The sequence below is a fragment of the Arachis ipaensis genome, chromosome B8 (genome assembly GCF_059453495.1).
Source record: "Arachis ipaensis isolate K30076 ecotype BB chromosome B8, ASM5945349v1, whole genome shotgun sequence".
NCBI classification, from domain to species: domain Eukaryota; kingdom Viridiplantae; phylum Streptophyta; class Magnoliopsida; order Fabales; family Fabaceae; genus Arachis; species Arachis ipaensis.
The window spans coordinates 58,996,270-59,006,597 of NC_142443.1; the positions used below are offsets into that span (position 1 = coordinate 58,996,270).

The 10,328-nt window shown below is 38.0% G+C and overlaps 2 non-coding genes across 2 annotated transcripts; both read right to left on the bottom strand.

Moving 5' to 3' along the window:
- Positions 1–2,725: 2,725 nt before the first annotated feature.
- Positions 2,726–2,832, bottom strand: LOC148548247 (small nucleolar RNA R71). Its single transcript, XR_015897767.1, has one exon. It is a non-coding gene; the product is annotated as a small nucleolar RNA R71 (small nucleolar RNA).
- Positions 2,833–7,758: 4,926 nt separating this feature from the next.
- On the bottom strand, positions 7,759–7,866 carry LOC148548248 (small nucleolar RNA R71). The gene has a single exon (XR_015898623.1). It is a non-coding gene; the product is annotated as a small nucleolar RNA R71 (small nucleolar RNA).
- Between the last annotated feature and the right edge of the window lie 2,462 nt (positions 7,867–10,328).

The following is a 10,328-nucleotide window of genomic DNA, read 5'->3' on the forward strand; positions in this document are numbered from 1 at the left end:
TTACTTTCTAAAACTATCTAAGTGAGCTCCCCTTGATATATGTTGTTGCTCCCTTAATATAGCCTCTTGAACCAGCCTCAAGCCTTCAGAAATCGGCCAAAATAAGCCCCAAATTGCGAGTGCACGTGCATTTTTAATGAAGACACGCACTGGGACCTGTGCAGACGCACAGGCGTGTGCATCCGCACACTTCGCCTAAATTTCCACTTGTACGTACGCACAGAGGGTTGTGTGCACGCACACTTCGCGATGCTCTGGATTCGCTCTGCTTGGGTACTTGTGCGTACGCATGGGTAGTTGTGCGCACGCACGCATGCTAAATCCTTTTGTGCGTACGCACAAATCCTTGTGCGCATGCACGCATGGCTGAGCTCTCCTCCTTTGCTTTCTTCATGCTTTTCTCCCAAATGCATGCTCCTCTTCCATTCCCACCAAGCCATTTCTACCTTATTCATCTAAAATCACTCACAAATAACATCAAGGTATCGAATGAAAGGTAAACGAAATAAAATCAGTCAAAATAGGTGCAAACATATTTCCATATTTATGTCCAAATTAGGGAGATAACACAAAAGTATGCTATTTGAGTGCTTAAGTGTGAGTTCATATGCTAGAATCCATCCAATTTGAGTCAAAATATATCATCAAATATGAACTCATCAAAGACTTCTCGAGACATCAGTTCAGTCGATTTCCGGGGAGATTAGAGTCTCCATGGTATAGGCTAGAATCCAAAGAAGCAGCATTCTCTGATCCGAAAGATTCGACCTTGTCTGTTGCGTTTTGAATAGGATCGCCAGGAGAATGAACTTCTAGAGCTTCACCCTTTGTCAAATTGGATGACCACAGTCAATGGCGTTTGATCTGGAGCAGAGGAGATTGATGACCACAGCCCATGGCATTGATCACATACAGCCTGCCATTGAAGAGATCACGCACAAGCAGAGAAGACAATAATACCAGAGTTAATTCAGAAAGGCAAAGCAACTCCAATCCTTTACCTTATTCCTATTACTGATTTTAATCCTAATACAACTCCATATCCAACAACCTTCTAATTCGCCTGATTAAGACCTACAAGGTAACCATAGCTTGCTTCAAACCACAATCCTTGTGGGATCGACCTTGACTCGTTCAAGTATTACTTGGACAACCCAGTGCACTTGCTGGTACAGCTGTACAAAAGTGTGGGAATTCATGCACCATGTTTTTGGCACCGTTGCCGGGGATTGTTCGAGTTTGAACAAACTGACGGATTATCTTGCTCCCTAGATTAGGTACTTTATTTCTTGATAATTTTTAATTGAGTCTTTTGATTTTTTTTGAGTCTTTAATTTTATTTTCTTCTTCTTCTTTTTTGAAAAAAAAATTTAAAAACTTTTTCAAAAATATTTTTCTTTTCTTTGTTTGATCTTTGATTTGGTTTGAGTCTTTTTGTTTGTGTCATGGGTAATTTTCTAAATCTTTGAGTCCTTTTTCTAAAAATCTTTTAAAATTATTGTCTTTTTATTTAAGTCTTGTTTCAATTTTTTAGTTTGGTGTTTGAGTCTTTGTTTTTGTTCTTATTGCAATTTTCGATTTTTTGGTATCTTCCTTTCAAAATTTTTCAAAAATAGTTTTTCTTTGGTTAAATCTTGTGTCAAATCTTTAAGTTTGGTGTCCTCTTGTTGTTTTTCTTTTAATTTTCGAAAAATTATGTTTAGTTTTCTAAAAATTTTAAGTTTGGTGTTCTTTATATGTTCTTGTGTTCTTATCTTTTTTTAATTTCAAATTTTTAAAATTCAAATCTTTTCTTATTTTATCTCTTATCTTATTCTATTTTAAAATTTTTTTTAATTAATATCTCTCTCTTCTTTTTTAAAACTTCCTAACTAACTCTCCTCTCTTAATTTTCGAAAACTCTCTCTTCTTCTCTCTCTTCTATTTTCGAAAATTTACTAACTAATTTTCAATTCTTTTTAAATTATTAACCTTAAATTTTGAAAATTAATTAACAAATAAAATAAAAACAAAATATTTTAATTCTTATTTATCTTTTCTATTTCTAATTCTTCTCTTTTCTATTTATATTATTCGAACTCTTCTTGTCTCCCGTCCTCCATCTTTACTTTTCTATCTTTTTCTTCTTTCTTCACATCTCACTGAAAGTAGAAAAAGCTTTCTTCCTTCCTTTCTTTTCTTTTTCTTGTTTATGACCAGGAACAAGGATAAAGAACCCCTCTTTGATATTGATCCAGAACCTGAAAGGACTCTGAAGAAAAGCTTACAACAAGCTAGAGCATAACACTCCAGAAGAAACCTTTCAGAAAACTTTGAACAAGAATTAGGAGACATGGCTGAACCTGAAGGTGATGCCAGAAAGGTTCTTGGAGACTTCACCATGCCTACCTCTGACTTTTATGACAGAAGTATCTCTGTACCTACCATTGGAGCTAACAATTTTGAGCTTAAGCCTCAGTTAGTCTCTCTTCTACAGCAGAACTGTAAAGTCCATGGACTTCCAATGGAAGATCCACATCAGTTTTTAGCTAAATTCTTACAGATCTGTGATCCTGTAAAGACTAATGGAGTAAATCCTGAAGTCTATAAACTTATGCTCTTTCCCTTTGCTGTAAGAGACAGAGCTAAGATATGGTTTGATTTTCAACCAAAAGAGAGCTTAGACTCTTGGGAAAAGGTGGTTAATGCTTTTCTGGCTAAATTCTTTCCTCCTCAAAGGATGAGCAAGATTAAAGAGGAAGTTCAAACTTTCAGACAAAGAGAAGGTGAATCCCTCTATGAAGCTTGGGAAAGATACAAGCAATTGATCAGGAGATGTCCTCTTGACATGCTCTCAAAATGTTCTATCATAGGCATGTTCTATGATGGTCTGTCTAAGATGTCCAAAATCTCATTGGACAGCTCTGCAGGTGGATCACTCCACTTGAAGAAAACACCTGCAGAAGCAAGAGAACTCATTGAAATGGTTGCAAATAACCAATTCATGTACACTTCTGAAAGGAATCCTGTAAACCATGGGATCTCTCAGAAGAAAGGAGTTCATGAAGTTGATACTCCGAATGCCATATTGGCTCAGAACAGGATCTTGACACAACAGGTCAATATGATCTCCCAGCATCTGACTGGAATGCAAACTGCAGCTAGCAGTACTCAGGAAGCTTCTCCCTGAAGAAGAAGCTTATGATCCTGATCAACCCTCCATGGAGGAGGTGAATTACGTGGAAGAACCTTATGGAAATACCTACAATCCTTCATGGAGGAATCATCCTAACCTCTCATGGAAGGATCAACAGAAACCTCAGCAAGGTTTCAATAACAATCAAGGTAGTAGGAACCAGAATAGGTTCAATAATAGACCACCATTCCCATCTTCTCAAGGGAATATGGAAACCTCTTAGAAAAGTCTTTCTGACTTAGTCACTCTGGTTTCCAGCGTCTCTAAGACCACACATAGAAACTTGGAGGTGCAAGTTGGTCAATTGAGCAAGAGGATCCCTGAGATTCCTCCTGAAACTCTTCATAGTAATACTGAGGTAAATCCTAGAGAAGAGTGCGAGGCCATAACCATGGAGGTAGAGACCAAATCCGAGAAGATTGGAAAGGCAATGAACGCCAGTGAAGAAGGTTTCACTGGGCGTTCAACGCCCATAATGGCAGCAAGCCTGGCGCGGAACACCAGTGAGAACCCCTCACTGGGTGTTCAATGCCCACAAACCCAGGGAAGCTGGCGTTGAACGCCAGCAAGGACATCCCTGCCGGGCGTTTAACGCCCAAAACACTAGAGAGACTGGAATTTAACGCCAGTAAGGGTGCACAGCAAGGGCGTTTGATGAGCGGATAATTTATACGCTTTTTGGCATTATTTTTAGTATGTTTTTAGTAGGATCTAGTTACTTTTAGGGATGTTTTTATTAGTTTTTATGTTAAATTCACATTTTTGGTCTTTACTATGAGTTTTTGTGTTTTTCTATGATTTCGGGTATTTTCTGGCTGAAATTGAGGGACTTGAGCAAAAATCAGATTCAGAGGTTGAAGAAGGACTGCTGATGCTGTTGGATTCTGACCTCCCTGCACTCAAAGTGGATTTTCTGGAGCTACAAAACTCAACATGGTGCACTTCTAATTGCGTTAGAAAGTAGACATCCAGGGCTTTCCAGCAATATATAATAGTCCATACTTTGGTTGCGTTTAGATGACGCAAAAGGGCGTTGAACACCAGTTCTACGCTGTAGTCTGGAGTTAAACGCCAGAAACACGTCACGAACCAGAGTTGAATGCCAGAAACATGTTACAACTTGGCGTTCAACTCCAGAAAGAGCCTTTGCACGTGTAACATTCAAGCTCAGCCCAAGCACACACCAAGTGGGCCCCGGAAGTGGATTTATGCATCAATTACTTACTTCTGTAAATCCTAGTAGCTAGTTTAGTATAAATAGGACTTTTTACTATTGTATTAGACATCTTTGGTCTCAGTTTTAATCTATTGTTCATCTTAGGAGACTAGTGATCACGTTTGGGGGCTGGCCATTCGGCCATGCCTGGACCTTCATCACTTATGTATTTTTAACGGTAGAGTTTCTACACTCCATAAATTAAGGTGTGGAGCTCTGCTGTTCCTCATGAATCAATACAAAGTACTACTGTTTTTCTATTCAATTCAACTTGTTCCGCTTCTAAGATATTCATTCGCACTTCAACATGAATGTGATGAACGTGACAATCATCATCATTCCCCCACGAACGCGTGCCTGACAACCACTTCCGTTCCACCTTAGATTAAATGATTATCTCTTGGATCTCTTAATCAGAATCTTCGTGGTGTAAGCTAGATTGATGGCGGCATTCATGAGAGTCCGGAAAGTCTAAACCTTGTCTGTGGTATTCCGAGTAGGACTCTGGGATTGAATGACTGTGACGAACTTCAAACTCGCTAGTGCTGGGCGTAGTGACAGACGCAAAAGGAGGGTGAATCCTATTCCAGTATGATCGAGAACCTCAGATGATTAGTCGTGCTGTGACAGAGCATTTGGACCATTTTCACAAGAGGATAGGATGCAGCCATTGACAACGGTGATGCCTCCAGATGATTAGCCATGCAGTGACAGCGCATCGGACCATTTTCACAGAGAGGATGAAAAGTAGCCATTGACAATGGTGATGTCCTTACATAAAGCCAGCCATGGAAAGGAGTAGGACTGATTGGATGAAGACAGCAGGAAAGCAGAAGTTCAGAGGGATGAAAGCATCTCTATACGTTTATCTGAAATTCTCACCAATGATATACATAAGTATTTCTATCTTTATTCTCTGTTTATTTATTATTATTTTCGAAAACTCCATAACTATTTGATATTCGCCTGACTGAGATCTACAAGATGACCATAGCTTGCTTCATACCAACAATCTCCGTGGGATCGACCCTTACTCACGTAAGGTTTATTACTTGGACGACCCAGTGGACTTGCTGGTTAGTTGTATCGAAGTTGTGAATGAAAAACGATTTATTAAGACATGCGTACAGAGTTTTTGGCGCCGTTGCCTGAGATCACAATTTGGTGCACCAAGTTTTTGGCGCCGTTGCCGGGGATTGTTCGAGTTTGGACAACTGACGGTTCATCCTGTAGCTCAGATTGGGTAATTTTCTTCTTATTTTATTTTCAAAAAGTTTTCAAAAAATTTTTCAAAAATATTTTCACCTTTTTCATTTTTCCCAAAAAAATATATTTTCAAAAAAATAATTTTATATCATGTTCTTCAGAATTTTTAAGAATGAATTCTAGAGTTTCATGAAGCATGTGAAGCCTGACTGGCTGTAGAGCCATGTCTAAATTCTTTTGGACTGAGGCCTCCACATGTTAGGGAATTGCTTGTACTGCTGAAGCTTGGCTGGCCATTGGCCATGTCTAGTGTCTCGGACCGAAGCTTTCACTGAAAGCTTGGCTGGCCATGTCTAATTCCTAGACCGGAGCTTTAGACTAACATTGAAGATTCCTGGAATTCATATTAAAAATTTTGGAATCCTTATTTTTCTTTTTCAAATTAATTTTCATGTGCATTCTTGCATTCATAGTGTCTATACATGAAAAATTTCTAAGTTTGGTGTCTTGCATGTTTTCTTTTCTTGAAAATTTTTCAAAAATAAGTTCTTGATGTTCATCTTGACATTCAAAGTGTTCTTGGTGTTCATCTTGACATTCATAGTGTTCTTGCATGCATCACATGTTTTGATCCAAAATTTTCATGCATTGAGTCTTTTTCATGTTTTTCTCTCTCATCATTAAAAATTCAAAAATAAAAAAATATATCTTTCCCTTTTTCACTCATAAATTTCGAAAATTTGGATTGACTTTTTCAAAACTTTTTAAAATTTAGTTGTTTCTTATGAGTCAAATCAAATTTTCAATTTAAAAATCTGATCTTTTTCAAAATCTTTTTCAAAAATAGAATCTTTTTCATTTTTCTTATTTATTTTTGAAAATTTTAAAAATATTTTTCAAAAATCTTTCTCTTAATTTTATCTCATAATTTTCAAAAATATCATCAACAATTAATGTTTTGATTCAAAAATTTCAAGTTTGTTACTTACTTGTTAAGAAAGATTCAAACTTTAAGTTCTAGAATCATATTTTGTGATTTCTTGTGAATCAAGTCATTAATTGTGATTTTAAAAAATCAAATCTTTTTCAAAACTAATTTCAATCATATCTTTTCAAAAATATCTTCTTATCTTATCTTTTTCAAAAATTTGATTTTAAAATATCTTTTCTAACTTATTATCTTCTTATCTTTTCAAAAATTGATTTTCAAAATTTGTTTCAACTAACTAACTAACTTTTTGTTTGTTTCTTATCTTTTTCAAAACTACCTAACTAACTCTCTCTCTCTAATTTTCAAAAATATCTTCCCTCTTTTTCAAAAATTCTTTTTAATTAATTAATTGTTTAATTTTTAATTTTAATTTTATTTTATTTTCAAAAATCACTAACTCTTTTTCAAAAATTATTTTCGAAAACTTTCCCCTCTCATCTTCTTCTATTTATTTATTTATTTACTAACATCTCTTCCTCACTCACCAAAAATCCGAACCCCCTCTCTCTCTCTGAGTTCAGATTTTCTCTTCTTCTTTTCTTCTACTCTTCTTTTCTTCTTCTACTTACATAAGGGAACCTCTATACCTGGGCAAAAAGGATCCCTATTATTATTATTTTTCTGTTCCCTCTTTTTCATATGAGCAGGAATAAGGACAAGAACATTCTTGTTGAAGCAGATCCAGAACTTGAAAGGACTCTGAAGAGGAAACTAAGAGAAGCTAAATTACAACAATCCAGCAAGCACCTTTCAGAAATTTTCGAACAGGAAGAGGAGATGGCAGCCGAAAATAATAATGCAAGGAGGATGCTTGGTGACTTTACTGCACCTAATTCCAATTTACATGGAAGAAGCATCTCAATTCCTGCCATTGGAGCAAACGATTTTGAGCTGAAACCTCAATTAGTTTCTCTGATGCAACAAAACTGCAAGTTTCATGGACTTCCATCTGAAAATCCTTTTCAGTTATTAACTGAATTCTTGCAGATCTGTGATACTGTTAAGACTAATGGAGTAGATCCTGAAGTCTACAGGCTCATGCTTTTCCCATTTGCTGTAAGAGACAGAGCTAGAATATGGTTGGATTCTCAACCTAAAGATAGCCTGAACTCTTGGGATAAGCTGGTCACGGTTTTCTTAGCCAAGTTCTTTCCTCCTCAAAAGCTGAGTAAGCTTAGAGTGGATGTTCAAACCTTTAGACAGAAAGAAGGTGAATCCCTCTATGAAGCTTGGGAGAGATACAAGGAACTGACCAAAAAGTGTCCTTCTGACATGCTTTCAGAATGGACCATCCTGGATATATTCTATGATGGTCTGTCTGAATTAGCTAAAATGTCATTGGATACTTCTGCAGGTGGATCCATTCACCTAAAGAAAACGCCTGCAGAAGCTCAAGAACTTATTGACATGGTTACTAACAACCAGTTTATGTATACTTCTGAGAGGAATCCTGTGAGTAATGGGATGCCTCAGAAGAAGGGAGTTCTTGAAATTGATACTCTGAATGCCATATTGGCCCAGAATAAAATATTGACTCAGCAAGTCAATATGATTTCTCAGAGTCTGAATGGAATGCAAGCTGCATCCAACAGTACTCAAGATGCATCTTCTGAAGAAGAAGCTTATGATCCTGAGAACCCTGCAATAGCAGAGGTGAATTACATGGGTGAACCTTATGGGAACACCTATAACTCCTCATGGAGAAATCACCCAAATCTCTCATGGAAGGATCAACAAAAGCCTCAACAAGGCTTTAATAATGGTGGAAGAAACATGTTTAGCAATAGCAAGCCTTTTCCATCATCCACTCAGCAACAGACAGAGAACTCTGAACAAAATACCTCTAATTTAGCAAACTTAGTCTCTGATCTATCTAAGGCCACTGTGAGTTTCATGAATGAAACAAGGTCCTCCATTAGAAATTTGGAGGCACAAGTGGGCCACCTGAGTAAGAAGATCACTGAAACCCCTCCTAGTGCTCTCCCAAGTAATACAGAAGAAAATCCAAAAGGAGAGTGCAAGGCCATTGAATTGACCATCATGGCCGAATCCAAAGAGGAAGGGGAGGACGTGAATCCCAAGGAGGAAGACCTCTTGGGACGTCCAGTGATCAATAAGGAGTTTCCCTTTGAGGAACCAAAGGACTCTGAGGCTCATCTAGAGACCATAGAGATTCCATTGAACCTCCTTATGCCATTCATGAGCTCTGAAGAGTACTCCTCTTCTGAAGAGAATGAAGATGTTACTGAAGAGCAAGGTACCAAGTTCCTTGGTGCAATCATGAAGCTGAATGCCAATTTATTTGGTAATGAGACTTGGGGAGATGAACCTCCCCTGTTCACCAATGAACTAAATGCATTGGATCAACTGAGATTGTCTCCGAAGAAACAGGATCCTGGAAAGTTCCTGATACCTTGTACCATAGGCACCATAACCTTTGAGAAGGCTCTATGTGACCTGGGTCAGGAATAAACCTCATGCCACTCTCTGTAATGGAGAAACTGGAAATCTTTGAGGTACAAGCTGCTAAAATCTCATTAGAGATGGCAGACAATTCCAGAAAACAGGCTTATGGACAAGTAGAGGACATATTAGTAAAGGTTGAAGGCCTTTACATCCCTGCTGATTTCATAATCCTAGATACTGGGAAGGATGAGGATGAATCCATAATCCTTGGAAGACCCTTCCTAGCCACAGCAAGTGCTGTGATAGATGTTGACAGAGGTGAACTAGTCCTTCAATTGAATGAGGACTCCCTTGAGTTTAAAACTCAAGGACATCCTTCTATAAACATGGAAAAGAGGCACAGTAAGCTTCTTTCAAAACAGAGTCAACCAGAGCCCCCACAGTCAAACTCTAAGTTTGGTGTTGGGAGGCCACAACCAAATTCTAAGTTTGGTGTTGAACTCCCATATCCAAACTCTAAGTTTGGTGTTGGGGAGTCTCAATAATGCTCTGAACATCTGTGAGGCTCCATGAGAGCCCACTGTCAAGCTATTGACATTAAAGAAGTGCTTGTTGGGAGGCAACCCAATTTTTATTTAATTATATTTTTATTAGTTATATGTCTTCATAGGTTCATGATCATGTGGAGTCACAAAAACAACTAAAAAAATTGAAGAAAAATCAAAAACAGCATTAAAAACAGCACACCTGGAGGAGGAGTTCACTGGCATTCAAACGCCAGTAAGGAGCATCTGGCTGGCGTTCAACGCCAGAAATATGCTGCATCTGGGCGCTGAACGCCCAGAACAAGCATCATTTCGGCGTTTAAACGCCAGAATTGCATGCAAAGGCATTTTACATGCCTAATTGGTGCAGGGATGTAAATCCTTGACACCTCAAGATCTGTGGACCTCACAGGATCATCTCAGGATCTGTGAACCCCACATGATCCCCACCTTCCCTCCTCATAATCCTAGTTTTTTTTCCACATCTTCTTCTTCATCTATTCCTTCTTCTTTTGCTCGAGGGCGAGCAACATTCTAAGTTTGGTGTGGTAAAAGCATAGCTTTTTTTTAAGGGAAAACAAAAGCTTCCATCAAGGATCTATAGCTCAGTGGTAGAACATTTGACTGCAAATCAAGAGATCCCTGAGATACCTCAGGGGATACATTTTCCCCCACACAATTATTGGGAGCAACTAAGGGTGGAACATCAAGAGCACTCCATCATCCTCCATGAAATTAGAAAAGATCAAAAAGCAATGAGGAAGGAGCAACAAAGACAAGGAAGAGACA